Source organism: Hyla sarda, unplaced genomic scaffold (genome assembly GCF_029499605.1).
Source record: "Hyla sarda isolate aHylSar1 unplaced genomic scaffold, aHylSar1.hap1 scaffold_955, whole genome shotgun sequence".
Classification (NCBI taxonomy): domain Eukaryota; kingdom Metazoa; phylum Chordata; class Amphibia; order Anura; family Hylidae; genus Hyla; species Hyla sarda.
The window spans coordinates 33,955-55,262 of NW_026610985.1; the positions used below are offsets into that span (position 1 = coordinate 33,955).

Genomic DNA, 21,308 nt, shown 5'->3' on the forward strand with positions numbered 1-21,308 from the left:
GTTTAGGTTCTGCTGTGTGTACTGGTGGTTGACTGCCCCCCAGCCCAGAGTGTGCATGGAAAATTGTCTGGCAGCCTCCCTGACAGCAAGCAGTGATAGTGCCCATGAAGGGGACCTTGTTGGGCCCGCCCCTTTCACGGTTATCGCTTCTCGGCCTTTTGGCTAAGATCAAGTGTAGTATCTGTTCTTATCAGTTTAATATCTGATACGTCCCCTATCTGGGGACCATATATTAAATGGATTTTTGAGAACGGGGGCCGATTTCGAAGCTTGCTTCCGTCGCCCTATGCATTGACCCGATATGGCAGTATCTTCGGGTACAGTGCACCACCCCCTTACAGGGTTAAAAAGAAAGATTCCTACTTTCATTGCTACCTGCTTGCTGGCTAGCCAGCTAGCCAGCCCTGTGGGCCTTGCTGCTGCTGCAGCCAAAAAACAAAAGGTGGTGCTGCTGCTGCTTCTGCTGCTTCTGCTTCTGCTTGTGTCTGGCCCCTGTTGGAGCGTCCAGGCACAGGACTTCTGCTGCTGCTGACTAAATGGCCTCCTTAATTGGATCATTTGAGTAGCCAGCACACCTGTGCAGGTAGGGCATGACATGATAGGCAGCTGCCTTGATAGCGGGTGGGTGCTGAATGTTCCTAATTGACAAAATAAGATTAATGCTTATGAAGAAATATAAAATCTCATCCCTTCCCCAATATCGCGCCACACCCCTACCCCTTAATTTCCTGGTTGAACGTGATGGACATATGTCTTTTTTCGACCGTACTAACTATGTAACTATGTAACATAACATGGGGGGGGGGGGGGGGGGTCTCCTGGCTGTTCACACAGGTGTGTCATTGCTGTACATTGACCATGCATTGCTTCTGTGGTATTGCAAAGGCAAAGACAAATGCTTCCAGCCATCCATTGCACTAATGGATTGGTCATCAGCTGGCTGTCTATGTCCCGCATCAATATAGACCAAAGTACAGAGGGTTAGGCTATGCTATTGTGCACCTACCTGATGCATCAGAAGGTGCGAGGCCCTTGCTAAATTCTGTGCACAGACTTTGAGATCTATGCTTTAGACTGTATCTAAACCTGCTCCAACATGGACTGACATTCTGGCCTACTTTCAGCCGATGCGACTTGTCTGTCGCTGAACAGTCGCTTTTTATGTATTCAGCACCTATGTATAATGTTGTAAAAATGCTCTAGAAGCTAAAGTCGCAGAAATGTCACACATATTTGGCCTGCAACTTTCTGTGCGACAAATTCAGACAGGAAAAATCAGTATAAATCCTTAGAAAATTATCCCCCAGTGTCTCCATCTGCTGGCGGTATTGAATAAGCATTGCTGCACTGATGGGGTATGCATTAGACGAAAAAAAAGAAGAAAAAGAAGAATAATACGCCCAGAAAAGAGGCGAAAAGGAGAAAAACTTAAAAAAACGTGAAAAAAAAGTAAGAGGAAGAGAAGGGAAAAAAAGGTGGAAATGGGTTTAAAAGTGATTTCGGCGGAGAAATATATATATATATATATATATATATATATATATATATATATATGCGCACACACACACATAGATATAAACGTATTCTCCGTTGAGATATTGCAGCCGCTGCTGTGTCCAGGCCCAGGAGCCTTAGCACTGTGCTGTGATGTCACTCAATACCACTGACATCACTAGGTGTAAACAACATCTCTCCTTTGCTGTGTATGTGACTATGGAGCTGTTTGGTGATGTCGTCTATTACGGCCTTCATAGAAGCAACAGGAGATTGTTGCATCCATCTTGAACCCTCAGAACTACAGTGCTATGATGTCACTCACTTCCACAGGCCTTGCAGAGTGTAAACAACAACAACCCAGCTTTGTTGTGTATGTAACCAAAGGGATTTGTGATGTCACCTAGAACCTTCACAGCAGCGACAGCTTTATGAGGAGCATCAGCACTGCTCTGCCTGAGCAGAACCATCACCGCCATAGGTTGTCAAATAACCCGGATTTAACCCACACAGGTAAGTCCAATGGGGTGCAGGCATGTCCTCTATGCTTACAGCTTCCCGTGGGTGTTGGTTTGATACCGTTTGGGGACAGCCAAGGAGGCATCTGCAGGCAACAAAGGTAGGTGTGTGCTTGTGTGTGTGTTTCCTATGCAGATCCTAAGCCCAGTGTCACATGCAAGTAGGAGGAGTAAGAAGGGTTCCTGGCAAATCCGGGTTATGGATTGCATTTAAAAAGGCCCCGTGGGAGTGCAATGGGCCCCTGTCTTGCTGCTTAGCAATAATGGTATGGGTTTAGGTTCTGCTGTGTGTACTGGTGGTTGACTGCCCCCCAGCCCAGAGTGTGCATGGAAAATTGTCTGGCAGCCTCCCTGACAGCAAGCAGTGATAGTGCCCATGAAGGGGACCTTGTTGGGCCCGCCCCTTTCACGGTTATCGCTTCTCGGCCTTTTGGCTAAGATCAAGTGTAGTATCTGTTCTTATCAGTTTAATATCTGATACGTCCCCTATCTGGGGACCATATATTAAATGGATTTTTGAGAACGGGGGCCGATTTCGAAGCTTGCTTCCGTCGCCCTATGCATTGACCCGATATGGCAGTATCTTCGGGTACAGTGCACCACCCCCTTACAGGGTTAAAAAGAAAGATTCCTACTTTCATTGCTACCTGCTTGCTGGCTAGCCAGCTAGCCAGCCCTGTGGGCCTTGCTGCTGCTGCAGCCAAAAAACAAAAGGTGGTGCTGCTGCTGCTTCTGCTGCTTCTGCTTCTGCTTGTGTCTGGCCCCTGTTGGAGCGTCCAGGCACAGGACTTCTGCTGCTGCTGACTAAATGGCCTCCTTAATTGGATCATTTGAGTAGCCAGCACACCTGTGCAGGTAGGGCATGACATGATAGGCAGCTGCCTTGATAGCGGGTGGGTGCTGAATGTTCCTAATTGACAAAATAAGATTAATGCTTATGAAGAAATATAAAATCTCATCCCTTCCCCAATATCGCGCCACACCCCTACCCCTTAATTCCCTGGTTGAACGTGATGGACATATGTCTTTTTTCGACCGTACTAACTATGTAACTATGTAACATAACATGGGGGGGGGGGGGGGGGTCTCCTGGCTGTTCACACAGGTGTGTCATTGCTGTACATTGACCATGCATTGCTTCTGTGGTATTGCAAAGGCAAAGACAAATGCTTCCAGCCATCCATTGCACTAATGGATTGGTCATCAGCTGGCTGTCTATGTCCCGCATCAATATAGACCAAAGTACAGAGGGTTAGGCTATGCTATTGTGCACCTACCTGATGCATCAGAAGGTGCGAGGCCCTTGCTAAATTCTGTGCACAGACTTTGAGATCTATGCTTTAGACTGTATCTAAACCTGCTCCAACATGGACTGACATTCTGGCCTACTTTCAGCCGATGCGACTTGTCTGTCGCTGAACAGTCGCTTTTTATGTATTCAGCACCTATGTATAATGTTGTAAAAATGCTCTAGAAGCTAAAGTCGCAGAAATGTCACACATATTTGGCCTGCAACTTTCTGTGCGACAAATTCAGACAGGAAAAATCAGTATAAATCCTTAGAAAATTATCCCCCAGTGTCTCCATCTGCTGGCGGTATTGAATAAGCATTGCTGCACTGATGGGGTATGCATTAGACGAAAAAAAAGAAGAAAAAGAAGAATAATACGCCCAGAAAAGAGGCGAAAAGGAGAAAAACGTAAAAAAACGTGAAAAAAAAGTAAGAGGAAGAGAAGGGAAAAAAGGTGGAAATGGGTTTAAAAGTGATTTCGGCGGAGAAATATATATATATATATATATATATATGCGCACACACACACATAGATATAAACGTATTCTCCGTTGAGATATTGCAGCCGCTGCTGTGTCCAGGCCCAGGAGCCTTAGCACTGTGCTGTGATGTCACTCAATACCACTGACATCACTAGGTGTAAACAACATCTCTCCTTTGCTGTGTATGTGACTATGGAGCTGTTTGGTGATGTCGTCTATTACGGCCTTCATAGAAGCAACAGGAGATTGTTGCATCCATCTTGAACCCTCAGAACTACAGTGCTATGATGTCACTCACTTCCACAGGCCTTGCAGAGTGTAAACAACAACAACCCAGCTTTGTTGTGTATGTAACCAAAGGGATTTGTGATGTCACCTAGAACCTTCACAGCAGCGACAGCTTTATGAGGAGCATCAGCACTGCTCTGCCTGAGCAGAACCATCACCGCCATAGGTTGTCAAATAACCCGGATTTAACCCACACAGGTAAGTCCAATGGGGTGCAGGCATGTCCTCTATGCTTACAGCTTCCCGTGGGTGTTGGTTTGATACCGTTTGGGGACAGCCAAGGAGGCATCTGCAGGCAACAAAGGTAGGTGTGTGCTTGTGTGTGTGTTTCCTATGCAGATCCTAAGCCCAGTGTCACATGCAAGTAGGAGGAGTAAGAAGGGTTCCTGGCAAATCCGGGTTATGGATTGCATTTAAAAAGGCCCCGTGGGAGTGCAATGGGCCCCTGTCTTGCTGCTTAGCAATAATGGTATGGGTTTAGGTTCTGCTGTGTGTACTGGTGGTTGACTGCCCCCCAGCCCAGAGTGTGCATGGAAAATTGTCTGGCAGCCTCCCTGACAGCAAGCAGTGATAGTGCCCATGAAGGGGACCTTGTTGGGCCCGCCCCTTTCACGGTTATCGCTTCTCGGCCTTTTGGCTAAGATCAAGTGTAGTATCTGTTCTTATCAGTTTTTCATGCCGGTGGACAGTAACGCCGGTATGGGGCTGGTGGGGATGGGTGCTGCATGGAGGATGCAGGTGTACCAGGGCTTTCCGGGGCTGGTTCTGAGGAATCAGCTCGACGGCTGCCCCGATGTGACCTGTTCCCTCCGGGTCTCGCCATGAGGCTGAGAGGGTCTAGAGCCGAGGTACTTTGTGCCTCGGGGAGTGGTGACCCCGAGGTGCCGAAACTCACTGGGAGAATAGGCTCACTGAGTTGAAGCACGGGCACCATAATCTCTTCACCTTGTGGCACTCACCTCTTGATTCCCGGCCTTCTGGCTAGGATCAGAGAAATTTTTTATAGATCCGGCCGGATGTCCGGGCAGTATATCTGCACACATTCACTTATTTATTTCTTTTTTGTCTCACTGTGTCACTTTTTGCGTGTTGTGTGTTCACAGGATTGGTCAGGATGCGGTAGCCCTTCTGGGTGTCCCTCCTGGCGGTCTAGGGGAGGTGTGTGTGGCCATTAGGTTCCGCACCTCCCTGCAAACACCCCGGGTACTCCTGCTTTGGCAGGGTACCTACCGTAATCGGCTCTGCGGGCAGATACCTTGGCTAACGCCAAGGGGGATGCCGGGAGCATTTGTGGTCCCCTAGTAGCTTCGGCGAAAAGGGACATCGAACCTGGAACCTCGCAGGTACCTTTTGGTCCGGAGGCGAAGGGTAAGGTTTGTTGGGGGGCCTCTCTCCTATCGGAGAAGGGCTTGCGATAGACCGCATCCTTTGTGCACGTTTTTTTAGTGTAACACGTTTGCACTTTTTCTTGCACTTTGGGTGAATCGAAAGCACGTTCCTCGGCTTTAGATAAAAAAAAAAAAAAAAAAAAAAAAAAATCTGTTCTTATCAGTTTAATATCTGATACGTCCCCTATCTGGGGACCATATATTAAATGGATTTTTGAGAACGGGGGCCGATTTCGAAGCTTGCTTCCGTCGCCCTATGCATTGACCCGATATGGCAGTATCTTCGGGTACAGTGCACCACCCCCTTACAGGGTTAAAAAGAAAGATTCCTACTTTCATTGCTACCTGCTTGCTGGCTAGCCAGCTAGCCAGCCCTGTGGGCCTTGCTGCTGCTGCAGCCAAAAAACAAAAGGTGGTGCTGCTGCTGCTTCTGCTTCTGCTTGTGTCTGGCCCCTGTTGGAGCGTCCAGGCACAGGACTTCTGCTGCTGCTGACTAAATGGCCTCCTTAATTGGATCATTTGAGTAGCCAGCACACCTGTGCAGGTAGGGCATGACATGATAGGCAGCTGCCTTGATAGCGGGTGGGTGCTGAATGTTCCTAATTGACAAAATAAGATTAATGCTTATGAAGAAATATAAAATCTCATCCCTTCCCCAATATCGCGCCACACCCCTACCCCTTAATTCCCTGGTTGAACGTGATGGACATATGTCTTTTTTCGACCGTACTAACTATGTAACTATGTAACATAACATGGGGGGGGGGGGGGGGGGGGTCTCCTGGCTGTTCACACAGGTGTGTCATTGCTGTACATTGACCATGCATTGCTTCTGTGGTATTGCAAAGGCAAAGACAAATGCTTCCAGCCATCCATTGCACTAATGGATTGGTCATCAGCTGGCTGTCTATGTCCCGCATCAATATAGACCAAAGTACAGAGGGTTAGGCTATGCTATTGTGCACCTACCTGATGCATCAGAAGGTGCGAGGCCCTTGCTAAATTCTGTGCACAGACTTTGAGATCTATGCTTTAGACTGTATCTAAACCTGCTCCAACATGGACTGACATTCTGGCCTACTTTCAGCCGATGCGACTTGTCTGTCGCTGAACAGTCGCTTTTTATGTATTCAGCACCTATGTATAATGTTGTAAAAATGCTCTAGAAGCTAAAGTCGCAGAAATGTCACACATATTTGGCCTGCAACTTTCTGTGCGACAAATTCAGACAGGAAAAATCAGTATAAATCCTTAGAAAATTATCCCCCAGTGTCTCCATCTGCTGGCGGTATTGAATAAGCATTGCTGCACTGATGGGGTATGCATTAGACGAAAAAAAAGAAGAAAAAGAAGAATAATACGCCCAGAAAAGAGGCGAAAAGGAGAAAAACGTAAAAAAACGTGAAAAAAAAGTAAGAGGAAGAGAAGGGAAAAAAAGGTGGAAATGGGTTTAAAAGTGATTTCGGCGGAGAAATATATATATATATATATATATATATATATATATATATATATGCGCACACACACACATAGATATAAACGTATTCTCCGTTGAGATATTGCAGCCGCTGCTGTGTCCAGGCCCAGGAGCCTTAGCACTGTGCTGTGATGTCACTCAATACCACTGACATCACTAGGTGTAAACAACATCTCTCCTTTGCTGTGTATGTGACTATGGAGCTGTTTGGTGATGTCGTCTATTACGGCCTTCATAGAAGCAACAGGAGATTGTTGCATCCATCTTGAACCCTCAGAACTACAGTGCTATGATGTCACTCACTTCCACAGGCCTTGCAGAGTGTAAACAACAACAACCCAGCTTTGTTGTGTATGTAACCAAAGGGATTTGTGATGTCACCTAGAACCTTCACAGCAGCGACAGCTTTATGAGGAGCATCAGCACTGCTCTGCCTGAGCAGAACCATCACCGCCATAGGTTGTCAAATAACCCGGATTTAACCCACACAGGTAAGTCCAATGGGGTGCAGGCATGTCCTCTATGCTTACAGCTTCCCGTGGGTGTTGGTTTGATACCGTTTGGGGACAGCCAAGGAGGCATCTGCAGGCAACAAAGGTAGGTGTGTGCTTGTGTGTGTGTTTCCTATGCAGATCCTAAGCCCAGTGTCACATGCAAGTAGGAGGAGTAAGAAGGGTTCCTGGCAAATCCGGGTTATGGATTGCATTTAAAAAGGCCCCGTGGGAGTGCAATGGGCCCCTGTCTTGCTGCTTAGCAATAATGGTATGGGTTTAGGTTCTGCTGTGTGTACTGGTGGTTGACTGCCCCCCAGCCCAGAGTGTGCATGGAAAATTGTCTGGCAGCCTCCCTGACAGCAAGCAGTGATAGTGCCCATGAAGGGGACCTTGTTGGGCCCGCCCCTTTCACGGTTATCGCTTCTCGGCCTTTTGGCTAAGATCAAGTGTAGTATCTGTTCTTATCAGTTTAATATCTGATACGTCCCCTATCTGGGGACCATATATTAAATGGATTTTTGAGAACGGGGGCCGATTTCGAAGCTTGCTTCCGTCGCCCTATGCATTGACCCGATATGGCAGTATCTTCGGGTACAGTGCACCACCCCCTTACAGGGTTAAAAAGAAAGATTCCTACTTTCATTGCTACCTGCTTGCTGGCTAGCCAGCTAGCCAGCCCTGTGGGCCTTGCTGCTGCTGCAGCCAAAAAACAAAAGGTGGTGCTGCTGCTGCTTCTGCTGCTTCTGCTTCTGCTTGTGTCTGGCCCCTGTTGGAGCGTCCAGGCACAGGACTTCTGCTGCTGCTGACTAAATGGCCTCCTTAATTGGATCATTTGAGTAGCCAGCACACCTGTGCAGGTAGGGCATGACATGATAGGCAGCTGCCTTGATAGCGGGTGGGTGCTGAATGTTCCTAATTGACAAAATAAGATTAATGCTTATGAAGAAATATAAAATCTCATCCCTTCCCCAATATCGCGCCACACCCCTACCCCTTAATTCCCTGGTTGAACGTGATGGACATATGTCTTTTTTCGACCGTACTAACTATGTAACTATGTAACATAACATGGGGGGGGGGGGGGTCTCCTGGCTGTTCACACAGGTGTGTCATTGCTGTACATTGACCATGCATTGCTTCTGTGGTATTGCAAAGGCAAAGACAAATGCTTCCAGCCATCCATTGCACTAATGGATTGGTCATCAGCTGGCTGTCTATGTCCCGCATCAATATAGACCAAAGTACAGAGGGTTAGGCTATGCTATTGTGCACCTACCTGATGCATCAGAAGGTGCGAGGCCCTTGCTAAATTCTGTGCACAGACTTTGAGATCTATGCTTTAGACTGTATCTAAACCTGCTCCAACATGGACTGACATTCTGGCCTACTTTCAGCCGATGCGACTTGTCTGTCGCTGAACAGTCGCTTTTTATGTATTCAGCACCTATGTATAATGTTGTAAAAATGCTCTAGAAGCTAAAGTCGCAGAAATGTCACACATATTTGGCCTGCAACTTTCTGTGCGACAAATTCAGACAGGAAAAATCAGTATAAATCCTTAGAAAATTATCCCCCAGTGTCTCCATCTGCTGGCGGTATTGAATAAGCATTGCTGCACTGATGGGGTATGCATTAGACGAAAAAAAAGAAGAAAAAGAAGAATAATACGCCCAGAAAAGAGGCGAAAAGGAGAAAAACGTAAAAAAACGTGAAAAAAAAGTAAGAGGAAGAGAAGGGAAAAAAAGGTGGAAATGGGTTTAAAAGTGATTTCGGCGGAGAAATATATATATATATATATATATATATATATATATATATATATATATGCGCACACACACACATAGATATAAACGTATTCTCCGTTGAGATATTGCAGCCGCTGCTGTGTCCAGGCCCAGGAGCCTTAGCACTGTGCTGTGATGTCACTCAATACCACTGACATCACTAGGTGTAAACAACATCTCTCCTTTGCTGTGTATGTGACTATGGAGCTGTTTGGTAGTTTGGTGATGTCGTCTATTACGGCCTTCATAGAAGCAACAGGAGATTGTTGCATCCATCTTGAACCCTCAGAACTACAGTGCTATGATGTCACTCACTTCCACAGGCCTTGCAGAGTGTAAACAACAACAACCCAGCTTTGTTGTGTATGTAACCAAAGGGATTTGTGATGTCACCTAGAACCTTCACAGCAGCGACAGCTTTATGAGGAGCATCAGCACTGCTCTGCCTGAGCAGAACCATCACCGCCATAGGTTGTCAAATAACCCGGATTTAACCCACACAGGTAAGTCCAATGGGGTGCAGGCATGTCCTCTATGCTTACAGCTTCCCGTGGGTGTTGGTTTGATACCGTTTGGGGACAGCCAAGGAGGCATCTGCAGGCAACAAAGGTAGGTGTGTGCTTGTGTGTGTGTTTCCTATGCAGATCCTAAGCCCAGTGTCACATGCAAGTAGGAGGAGTAAGAAGGGTTCCTGGCAAATCCGGGTTATGGATTGCATTTAAAAAGGCCCCGTGGGAGTGCAATGGGCCCCTGTCTTGCTGCTTAGCAATAATGGTATGGGTTTAGGTTCTGCTGTGTGTACTGGTGGTTGACTGCCCCCCAGCCCAGAGTGTGCATGGAAAATTGTCTGGCAGCCTCCCTGACAGCAAGCAGTGATAGTGCCCATGAAGGGGACCTTGTTGGGCCCGCCCCTTTCACGGTTATCGCTTCTCGGCCTTTTGGCTAAGATCAAGTGTAGTATCTGTTCTTATCAGTTTAATATCTGATACGTCCCCTATCTGGGGACCATATATTAAATGGATTTTTGAGAACGGGGGCCGATTTCGAAGCTTGCTTCCGTCGCCCTATGCATTGACCCGATATGGCAGTATCTTCGGGTACAGTGCACCACCCCCTTACAGGGTTAAAAAGAAAGATTCCTACTTTCATTGCTACCTGCTTGCTGGCTAGCCAGCTAGCCAGCCCTGTGGGCCTTGCTGCTGCTGCAGCCAAAAAACAAAAGGTGGTGCTGCTGCTGCTTCTGCTGCTTCTGCTTCTGCTTGTGTCTGGCCCCTGTTGGAGCGTCCAGGCACAGGACTTCTGCTGCTGCTGACTAAATGGCCTCCTTAATTGGATCATTTGAGTAGCCAGCACACCTGTGCAGGTAGGGCATGACATGATAGGCAGCTGCCTTGATAGCGGGTGGGTGCTGAATGTTCCTAATTGACAAAATAAGATTAATGCTTATGAAGAAATATAAAATCTCATCCCTTCCCCAATATCGCGCCACACCCCTACCCCTTAATTCCCTGGTTGAACGTGATGGACATATGTCTTTTTTCGACCGTACTAACTATGTAACTATGTAACATAACATGGGGGGGGGGGGGGGTCTCCTGGCTGTTCACACAGGTGTGTCATTGCTGTACATTGACCATGCATTGCTTCTGTGGTATTGCAAAGGCAAAGACAAATGCTTCCAGCCATCCATTGCACTAATGGATTGGTCATCAGCTGGCTGTCTATGTCCCGCATCAATATAGACCAAAGTACAGAGGGTTAGGCTATGCTATTGTGCACCTACCTGATGCATCAGAAGGTGCGAGGCCCTTGCTAAATTCTGTGCACAGACTTTGAGATCTATGCTTTAGACTGTATCTAAACCTGCTCCAACATGGACTGACATTCTGGCCTACTTTCAGCCGATGCGACTTGTCTGTCGCTGAACAGTCGCTTTTTATGTATTCAGCACCTATGTATAATGTTGTAAAAATGCTCTAGAAGCTAAAGTCGCAGAAATGTCACACATATTTGGCCTGCAACTTTCTGTGCGACAAATTCAGACAGGAAAAATCAGTATAAATCCTTAGAAAATTATCCCCCAGTGTCTCCATCTGCTGGCGGTATTGAATAAGCATTGCTGCACTGATGGGGTATGCATTAGACGAAAAAAAAGAAGAAAAAGAAGAATAATACGCCCAGAAAAGAGGCGAAAAGGAGAAAAACGTAAAAAAACGTGAAAAAAAAGTAAGAGGAAGAGAAGGGAAAAAAAGGTGGAAATGGGTTTAAAAGTGATTTCGGCGGAGAAATATATATATATATATATATATATATATATATATATATATATATATATGCGCACACACACACATAGATATAAACGTATTCTCCGTTGAGATATTGCAGCCGCTGCTGTGTCCAGGCCCAGGAGCCTTAGCACTGTGCTGTGATGTCACTCAATACCACTGACATCACTAGGTGTAAACAACATCTCTCCTTTGCTGTGTATGTGACTATGGAGCTGTTTGGTGATGTCGTCTATTACGGCCTTCATAGAAGCAACAGGAGATTGTTGCATCCATCTTGAACCCTCAGAACTACAGTGCTATGATGTCACTCACTTCCACAGGCCTTGCAGAGTGTAAACAACAACAACCCAGCTTTGTTGTGTATGTAACCAAAGGGATTTGTGATGTCACCTAGAACCTTCACAGCAGCGACAGCTTTATGAGGAGCATCAGCACTGCTCTGCCTGAGCAGAACCATCACCGCCATAGGTTGTCAAATAACCCGGATTTAACCCACACAGGTAAGTCCAATGGGGTGCAGGCATGTCCTCTATGCTTACAGCTTCCCGTGGGTGTTGGTTTGATACCGTTTGGGGACAGCCAAGGAGGCATCTGCAGGCAACAAAGGTAGGTGTGTGCTTGTGTGTGTGTTTCCTATGCAGATCCTAAGCCCAGTGTCACATGCAAGTAGGAGGAGTAAGAAGGGTTCCTGGCAAATCCGGGTTATGGATTGCATTTAAAAAGGCCCCGTGGGAGTGCAATGGGCCCCTGTCTTGCTGCTTAGCAATAATGGTATGGGTTTAGGTTCTGCTGTGTGTACTGGTGGTTGACTGCCCCCCAGCCCAGAGTGTGCATGGAAAATTGTCTGGCAGCCTCCCTGACAGCAAGCAGTGATAGTGCCCATGAAGGGGACCTTGTTGGGCCCGCCCCTTTCACGGTTATCGCTTCTCGGCCTTTTGGCTAAGATCAAGTGTAGTATCTGTTCTTATCAGTTTAATATCTGATACGTCCCCTATCTGGGGACCATATATTAAATGGATTTTTGAGAACGGGGGCCGATTTCGAAGCTTGCTTCCGTCGCCCTATGCATTGACCCGATATGGCAGTATCTTCGGGTACAGTGCACCACCCCCTTACAGGGTTAAAAAGAAAGATTCCTACTTTCATTGCTACCTGCTTGCTGGCTAGCCAGCTAGCCAGCCCTGTGGGCCTTGCTGCTGCTGCAGCCAAAAAACAAAAGGTGGTGCTGCTGCTGCTTCTGCTGCTTCTGCTTCTGCTTGTGTCTGGCCCCTGTTGGAGCGTCCAGGCACAGGACTTCTGCTGCTGCTGACTAAATGGCCTCCTTAATTGGATCATTTGAGTAGCCAGCACACCTGTGCAGGTAGGGCATGACATGATAGGCAGCTGCCTTGATAGCGGGTGGGTGCTGAATGTTCCTAATTGACAAAATAAGATTAATGCTTATGAAGAAATATAAAATCTCATCCCTTCCCCAATATCGCGCCACACCCCTACCCCTTAATTCCCTGGTTGAACGTGATGGACATATGTCTTTTTTCGACCGTACTAACTATGTAACTATGTAACATAACATGGGGGGGGGGGGGGGGGGTCTCCTGGCTGTTCACACAGGTGTGTCATTGCTGTACATTGACCATGCATTGCTTCTGTGGTATTGCAAAGGCAAAGACAAATGCTTCCAGCCATCCATTGCACTAATGGATTGGTCATCAGCTGGCTGTCTATGTCCCGCATCAATATAGACCAAAGTACAGAGGGTTAGGCTATGCTATTGTGCACCTACCTGATGCATCAGAAGGTGCGAGGCCCTTGCTAAATTCTGTGCACAGACTTTGAGATCTATGCTTTAGACTGTATCTAAACCTGCTCCAACATGGACTGACATTCTGGCCTACTTTCAGCCGATGCGACTTGTCTGTCGCTGAACAGTCGCTTTTTATGTATTCAGCACCTATGTATAATGTTGTAAAAATGCTCTAGAAGCTAAAGTCGCAGAAATGTCACACATATTTGGCCTGCAACTTTCTGTGCGACAAATTCAGACAGGAAAAATCAGTATAAATCCTTAGAAAATTATCCCCCAGTGTCTCCATCTGCTGGCGGTATTGAATAAGCATTGCTGCACTGATGGGGTATGCATTAGACGAAAAAAAAGAAGAAAAAGAAGAATAATACGCCCAGAAAAGAGGCGAAAAGGAGAAAAACGTAAAAAAACGTGAAAAAAAAGTAAGAGGAAGAGAAGGGAAAAAAAGGTGGAAATGGGTTTAAAAGTGATTTCGGCGGAGAAATATATATATATATATATATATATATATATATATATATATATATATATATGCGCACACACACACATAGATATAAACGTATTCTCCGTTGAGATATTGCAGCCGCTGCTGTGTCCAGGCCCAGGAGCCTTAGCACTGTGCTGTGATGTCACTCAATACCACTGACATCACTAGGTGTAAACAACATCTCTCCTTTGCTGTGTATGTGACTATGGAGCTGTTTGGTGATGTCGTCTATTACGGCCTTCATAGAAGCAACAGGAGATTGTTGCATCCATCTTGAACCCTCAGAACTACAGTGCTATGATGTCACTCACTTCCACAGGCCTTGCAGAGTGTAAACAACAACAACCCAGCTTTGTTGTGTATGTAACCAAAGGGATTTGTGATGTCACCTAGAACCTTCACAGCAGCGACAGCTTTATGAGGAGCATCAGCACTGCTCTGCCTGAGCAGAACCATCACCGCCATAGGTTGTCAAATAACCCGGATTTAACCCACACAGGTAAGTCCAATGGGGTGCAGGCATGTCCTCTATGCTTACAGCTTCCCGTGGGTGTTGGTTTGATACCGTTTGGGGACAGCCAAGGAGGCATCTGCAGGCAACAAAGGTAGGTGTGTGCTTGTGTGTGTGTTTCCTATGCAGATCCTAAGCCCAGTGTCACATGCAAGTAGGAGGAGTAAGAAGGGTTCCTGGCAAATCCGGGTTATGGATTGCATTTAAAAAGGCCCCGTGGGAGTGCAATGGGCCCCTGTCTTGCTGCTTAGCAATAATGGTATGGGTTTAGGTTCTGCTGTGTGTACTGGTGGTTGACTGCCCCCCAGCCCAGAGTGTGCATGGAAAATTGTCTGGCAGCCTCCCTGACAGCAAGCAGTGATAGTGCCCATGAAGGGGACCTTGTTGGGCCCGCCCCTTTCACGGTTATCGCTTCTCGGCCTTTTGGCTAAGATCAAGTGTAGTATCTGTTCTTATCAGTTTAATATCTGATACGTCCCCTATCTGGGGACCATATATTAAATGGATTTTTGAGAACGGGGGACGATTTCGAAGCTTGCTTCCGTCGCCCTATGCATTGACCCGATATGGCAGTATCTTCGGGTACAGTGCACCACCCCCTTACAGGGTTAAAAAGAAAGATTCCTACTTTCATTGCTACCTGCTTGCTGGCTAGCCAGCTAGCCAGCCCTGTGGGCCTTGCTGCTGCTGCAGCCAAAAAACAAAAGGTGGTGCTGCTGCTGCTTCTGCTGCTTCTGCTTCTGCTTGTGTCTGGCCCCTGTTGGAGCGTCCAGGCACAGGACTTCTGCTGCTGCTGACTAAATGGCCTCCTTAATTGGATCATTTGAGTAGCCAGCACACCTGTGCAGGTAGGGCATGACATGATAGGCAGCTGCCTTGATAGCGGGTGGGTGCTGAATGTTCCTAATTGACAAAATAAGATTAATGCTTATGAAGAAATATAAAATCTCATCCCTTCCCCAATATCGCGCCACACCCCTACCCCTTAATTCCCTGGTTGAACGTGATGGACATATGTCTTTTTTCGACCGTACTAACTATGTAACTATGTAACATAACATGGGGGGGGGGGGGGGGGGTCTCCTGGCTGTTCACACAGGTGTGTCATTGCTGTACATTGACCATGCATTGCTTCTGTGGTATTGCAAAGGCAAAGACAAATGCTTCCAGCCATCCATTGCACTAATGGATTGGTCATCAGCTGGCTGTCTATGTCCCGCATCAATATAGACCAAAGTACAGAGGGTTAGGCTATGCTATTGTGCACCTACCTGATGCATCAGAAGGTGCGAGGCCCTTGCTAAATTCTGTGCACAGACTTTGAGATCTATGCTTTAGACTGTATCTAAACCTGCTCCAACATGGACTGACATTCTGGCCTACTTTCAGCCGATGCGACTTGTCTGTCGCTGAACAGTCGCTTTTTATGTATTCAGCACCTATGTATAATGTTGTAAAAATGCTCTAGAAGCTAAAGTCGCAGAAATGTCACACATATTTGGCCTGCAACTTTCTGTGCGACAAATTCAGACAGGAAAAATCAGTATAAATCCTTAGAAAATTATCCCCCAGTGTCTCCATCTGCTGGCGGTATTGAATAAGCATTGCTGCACTGATGGGGTATGCATTAGACGAAAAAAAAGAAGAAAAAGAAGAATAATACGCCCAGAAAAGAGGCGAAAAGGAGAAAAACGTAAAAAAACGTGAAAAAAAAGTAAGAGGAAGAGAAGGGAAAAAAAGGTGGAAATGGGTTTAAAAGTGATTTCGGCGGAGAAATATATATATATATATATATATATATATATATATATATATATATATGCGCACACACACACAGATATAAACGTATTCTCCGTTGAGATATTGCAGCCGCTGCTGTGTCCAGGCCCAGGAGCCTTAGCACTGTGCTGTGATGTCACTCAATACCACTGACATCACTAGGTGTAAACAACATCTCTCCTTTGCTGTGTATGTGACTATGGAGCTGTTTGGTGATGTCGTCTATTACGGCCTTCATAGAAGCAACAGGAGATTGTTGCATCCATCTTGAACCCTCAGAACTACAGTGCTATGATGTCACTCACTTCCACAGGCCTTGCAGAGTGTAAACAACAACAACCCAGCTTTGTTGTGTATGTAACCAAAGGGATTTGTGATGTCACCTAGAACCTTCACAGCAGCGACAGCTTTATGAGGAGCATCAGCACTGCTCTGCCTGAGCAGAACCATCACCGCCATAGGTTGTCAAATAACCCGGATTTAACCCACACAGGTAAGTCCAATGGGGTGCAGGCATGTCCTCTATGCTTACAGCTTCCCGTGGGTGTTGGTTTGATACCGTTTGGGGACAGCCAAGGAGGCATCTGCAGGCAACAAAGGTAGGTGTGTGCTTGTGTGTGTGTTTCCTATGCAGATCCTAAGCCCAGTGTCACATGCAAGTAGGAGGAGTAAGAAGGGTTCCTGGCAAATCCGGGTTATGGATTGCATTTAAAAAGGCCCCGTGGGAGTGCAATGGGCCCCTGTCTTGCTGCTTAGCAATAATGGTATGGGTTTAGGTTCTGCTGTGTGTACTGGTGGTTGACTGCCCCCCAGCCCAGAGTGTGCATGGAAAATTGTCTGGCAGCCTCCCTGACAGCAAGCAGTGATAGTGCCCATGAAGGGGACCTTGTTGGGCCCGCCCCTTTCACGGTTATCGCTTCTCGGCCTTTTGGCTAAGATCAAGTGTAGTATCTGCATTTGGTCTGGTCGGAAGGTGTCTGTGGTACCCCGCTTCTCGGCCTTGGGGGATTGTCTCTCCTTACGGAGGGACTTCACCCCCTTGCTGCTATTGGGGAGCGGGCTTAGTCCACAGACAACGGGTTGCGATCCCCCTGTCTCTGGGACCTTGTGTCTCAGAAGGCATTTTCGGTACGTTGAGCGTTACCTGTAGCTTCGGAAGCACCTAGGGTGCCCCCGACCTCTGCCTTGGGTAAGGGTTCCGCTTTTATAGCGGGATTCCGAGCCCCTGCTGCTATTGGGGAAGGGGCTTAGTCCCTGGGTGTGGAAGATGCCGTTCTCCTGGGCTTTCCCCTCTGGGGAAATGTCGATGCGAAATACCATCCGCATAGAGGTGTCGGAGAGCCATCGTCAGTTGAAGAACCTCCGCTTCATTGCGGAGGTGATTCTTCTTGACTACTTCCGCCTCAATAGGGAGGACATCCTGTGTCTAAATGACCAGGAAAGCCGTGGCCTGTATACCGTCACCTTCACGGCCACGGCGTGTTGCGATAACATCTATGCAACCTTGTCTGGTGCGGACCAGAGGGACGATCGACTCGACGGTCTTTCGTTCCAGTTCCTCTATGGTGAGGAACATATACCGTTGGTGGTGGCTATGCACAGCCCTCATGTGACCACGGAGGATATAGCCACTTTTCTTCGGCGATACTGCGAAGAGGTGCGATTCGCAAACAAAATCTTGAACTCCGTGCGGTTCTGGAACGGCAAGAGGAAGTTCTGGGTCAAGCTCCGTAAGGATCCCGGTGGTATTGGGGGTCTTTGCCATCCGCCCCCAAATTTTGCCATCGGGAGAGTTCGGGGCTTCCTGTTCTATCCTCAAATGCCTATGTATTGCCGAAATTGCTTGAGGTTTGGCCACACCCAGGAGACCTGCGGCACGGAGCGTGTGATTCGCTGCAATAGGTGTGGCCAAGAAGGTCACATAGCCTCAAGATGTAGCCATACGATAAGGTGCAACCTCTGCGGAGAGGAAAATCACGATTTTAATTCCTGTCCCCATAAAGCAAAAACTACGATGGGTGGGTCAAGGCTGGGCCCACCCAAAGAGGGGACAGGACAAAAGACGTCCTTTTTTTAAGATGCCCAAACCCCAGATGGCAGGTACTGATGGGTCCAGGCCCAAGACCTCTGGTGCTCCATCGGGGGGCCCACCGGTGGTAGTGCTAGGGGGAGGCCATGGGGATTCCACGAAGCCCGGGCGGGTGATCGAGTTTACTGCCCGGGAAATTGAAAGACGTCGATCGACTTCCTACCTGGCTCAAGAGCCCGCCGAAACTTCTGAAGGGGGCTCACCTGTGGCGGGTGGCAGCCGACGGGCCTCGGTGGGGGCAAAGGTGGACCCAAAATTACAGCATAAGCCAGGTACTGGCTTGGCCCAGGGTCGCCCTGCTCCGGACGAAGAGGCCCCGGTGAAAGCCCGCCGGAAGGGGAGCCAGGTGGCCAGGTCTGAGCCCGGTCCTGTTACTCCGCCTATACAGGACAGGGCCAAGAAGACAAGTGGCGCCAAACCAGGGTTTGCTGCCCCGCCAGCAGTGGACCCGGTGGGTAAAACTGGCCATCGTCGATCGATGGGGAAGTTGGAGCAACAGTCCTCAGCAACGCTTGCTGGGGAACAAGCGATGAAAACTTCCCAAGGTAGCGGCAAAGGTTCCGGAAAAGAGGCCTCACAGGCCCCTGTGCAGCAGTTCCAGTCGTCAAATGATGAAAGAAGACGCAGATCCATCAGCCGGGGGCCAGAGATTACATCGAGTGAGAGCAACACAGAGGATATGGACAGCAGTGTGACATTTAAAAGACAAAGAGAAGAAGAAGAGGAAGACATTCAAAGGAAAGCGGCGTGCCGTAGTTCGGACGAGAGCGAGCTCAGGGTCGGGGCATCATCGATCTCAAGCTCCGACCCTCAGAACATCAAGGAGCTGATGACCCCGCAGGCGGGGGATGACGGTACGCAGCTTATTATTGACTTTGATTCTCCAAGCACGGACTCTCCATAAACTATGCCTATCCCTGTAAAAATTGCCTCACTCAATGTGAGGTCCTTAAAGAGCCCTGATCGCAGGGCTGCTTTATTTTCTTATCTAGAGACATGTGACTTTGACCTTTGCCTGCTACAAGAATGTGGAATCCCTAGTAAAATGGACTATAAAGACTTAAAAGAAGACTGGAAGCTGGGCCCATCCATATGGTCCGGTGCAAATGACTGTCGTTCTGTGGGTGTCGGGCTGCTCTGCCGAGGCCAGTCCTTTTCTATTCATACAGTAACTGAGATTGTGCCTGGCAGAGCTCTTTTAATTCATCTATATTTTAATGGACTTTTAATTCGTGTTTTAAATGTGTATGCCCCTCCTGATAAACAGGAGCGGGCAGAACTATTTGAAATTTTACCACTGTTTTGTGTTGGGTCTTCCCCCCTGCTGGTGGGAGGTGATTTTAACTGCATACGTGATGGGGAACACCGGCAGGGTGGGGATATTAATCGTAAAGACCGCACTTCTTACCTGCTTAAAAATTTTATTGATGATTTTAATTTGAAAGATTGCTGGAAGGATCTCTTGCCGGAGGACCCGGGCGCCACATGGTCCAATGGAAGAGTGAGCTCCAGAATCGATTTTATTTTTTCCTCTAGAGCTTTTAAACCCCTGAAATGCACGCTCGAGCAGAATATCTTCTCTGATCATAAGCTCCTCTTGGTGGGCCTGGAGCTAGAGGGGGAGCAAAAAGCAAAAAGGGGTCTCTGGAGATTAAACACCACACTCCTAGAGGACCCTGAGATAAAAGAGGAGTTTGTGCGGACCTACCTGTGCTGGCGATCACAAAAAAAACCCCACGAGCCTATGCTGCACTGGTGGGAGGGCACCAAATCTAAAATCAGATTTTTTTTTATCAAAGCAGGTAAGAAGAAGGCAAAAATGGAAAAACAGTGGTTTTATGTTCTTAACATGCGTTTAAATGTACTTTTTAAATTGAAAGAAGCTGGTATGGATGTAGAAAATGATATTTTAAACCTTAAAACTGAAATAAAACATGCCATAGAAAAGAAAGGGAAACAAATCATTTTTAACTCACATGTGCAGCACCTGGAGGAGGGCGAGAAATGTTCCCGTTTCTTTTTTAAAAAAGTGATGAATAGGAGGGATATCATCCAGAACCTTGAGGGTGAATCCACTCCAAAAGGCATGTTAGATGCAGTTTTTAACTTCTACCAGCTTCTTTTTAATAAGAAAGATCTTAATCCATCCTTTTTAGAACATGTTCTTAATTCCCTTGATTTTAAGCTAGATGTTTTAGACCAGGAGGTTTTATCCCGTGATCTTAACTTAGATGAACTTTTATTTGTTTTTAAAAGTTTTTCTAGTGGGAAGGCCCCTGGGGAAGATGGTTTACCCATCGAATTTTATTTAGCTTTTTGGGATATTTTAAAGGATGATATGGTTTTATTGTATAAAGAAACTTTTATTGTTAATGAACTTCCCCCTTCCTGGAGGAGGGGGATTGTATCATTACTTTTTAAAAAAGGTGAAAAGGATATGCTAAAAAATTGGCGCCCCATCACACTTTTAAATGTCGATTATAAAGTTTTAGCCAAGTTATTAGCTGTCCGTTTTAAACCTTTTATTCATAAATTAGTTCACCCAAATCAGGTTTGTGGGGTACCTGGAAGGTCTATAGCTGAATCCCTAAATATTTTAAGAGATGTTTTATGGTATTTTAAGGATAGAAATCAAACTGTAGCAATTTTATCCTTAGACTTTGAAAAAGCCTTTGATAGGGTCTCCCATGAATACCTGTTTTTAGTTCTTAAAAAGATGGCAGTGCCTGAAACGATTTTAAGCCGAATCATGCTTTTATACCGATCCTGTTTTAGTCAAGTCTCTGTTAATGGCTTTTTAACCAGCGGTGTTCCTCTTTTATCAGGTGTCAAACAGGGCTGCCCCCTGTCCCCACTCCTTTTTATTTGCGCAATCGAACCACTGATGGCCCTCCTCAGAAAAGACCGGGTAGTAAGAGGCGTACCGATACCTGGTGGAGGAGGGACCCATCTAAAGGTGTTGGGGTACATGGATGATGTCACCATACTGTGCCCGGACTCTCCATCCATGAGGGGGGCATTGAGGAACACCAGCTATTTCTGCGAGGTCTCTGGTTTTAAGCTAAACACAGATAAATGTGACTGTTTTTATATTGGCTCCTGGGATTCATCCATCACCCCAGGAGTCACAATGC

The 21,308-nt window shown here is 47.0% G+C and overlaps 8 non-coding genes and 1 pseudogene across 8 annotated transcripts; all 9 read left to right on the forward strand.

Moving 5' to 3' along the window:
- Nucleotides 1–142: 142 nt before the first annotated feature.
- On the forward strand, nucleotides 143–333 carry LOC130350924 (U2 spliceosomal RNA). The gene has a single exon (XR_008887718.1). It is a non-coding gene; the product is annotated as a U2 spliceosomal RNA (small nuclear RNA).
- A 2,093-nt stretch (nucleotides 334–2,426) lies between these two features.
- Nucleotides 2,427–2,617, forward strand: LOC130350925 (U2 spliceosomal RNA). Its single transcript, XR_008887719.1, has one exon. It is a non-coding gene; the product is annotated as a U2 spliceosomal RNA (small nuclear RNA).
- Nucleotides 2,618–4,690: 2,073 nt separating this feature from the next.
- LOC130350977 (U2 spliceosomal RNA) lies at nucleotides 4,691–4,878 on the forward strand. The gene has a single exon (XR_008887763.1). It is a non-coding gene; the product is annotated as a U2 spliceosomal RNA (small nuclear RNA).
- A 693-nt stretch (nucleotides 4,879–5,571) lies between these two features.
- LOC130350974 (U2 spliceosomal RNA) lies at nucleotides 5,572–5,764 on the forward strand. The gene has a single exon (XR_008887762.1). It is a non-coding gene; the product is annotated as a U2 spliceosomal RNA (small nuclear RNA).
- Nucleotides 5,765–7,848: 2,084 nt separating this feature from the next.
- Nucleotides 7,849–8,039, forward strand: LOC130350927 (U2 spliceosomal RNA). The gene has a single exon (XR_008887720.1). It is a non-coding gene; the product is annotated as a U2 spliceosomal RNA (small nuclear RNA).
- A 2,099-nt stretch (nucleotides 8,040–10,138) lies between these two features.
- On the forward strand, nucleotides 10,139–10,329 carry LOC130350928 (U2 spliceosomal RNA). The gene has a single exon (XR_008887721.1). It is a non-coding gene; the product is annotated as a U2 spliceosomal RNA (small nuclear RNA).
- Nucleotides 10,330–12,423: 2,094 nt separating this feature from the next.
- On the forward strand, nucleotides 12,424–12,614 carry LOC130350929 (U2 spliceosomal RNA). Its single transcript, XR_008887722.1, has one exon. It is a non-coding gene; the product is annotated as a U2 spliceosomal RNA (small nuclear RNA).
- Nucleotides 12,615–14,713: 2,099 nt separating this feature from the next.
- LOC130350963 (U2 spliceosomal RNA) lies at nucleotides 14,714–14,904 on the forward strand. Its single transcript, XR_008887753.1, has one exon. It is a non-coding gene; the product is annotated as a U2 spliceosomal RNA (small nuclear RNA).
- A 2,093-nt stretch (nucleotides 14,905–16,997) lies between these two features.
- On the forward strand, nucleotides 16,998–17,215 carry LOC130350922 (U2 spliceosomal RNA; annotated as a pseudogene).
- The last annotated feature ends 4,093 nt before the right edge of the window (nucleotides 17,216–21,308 follow it).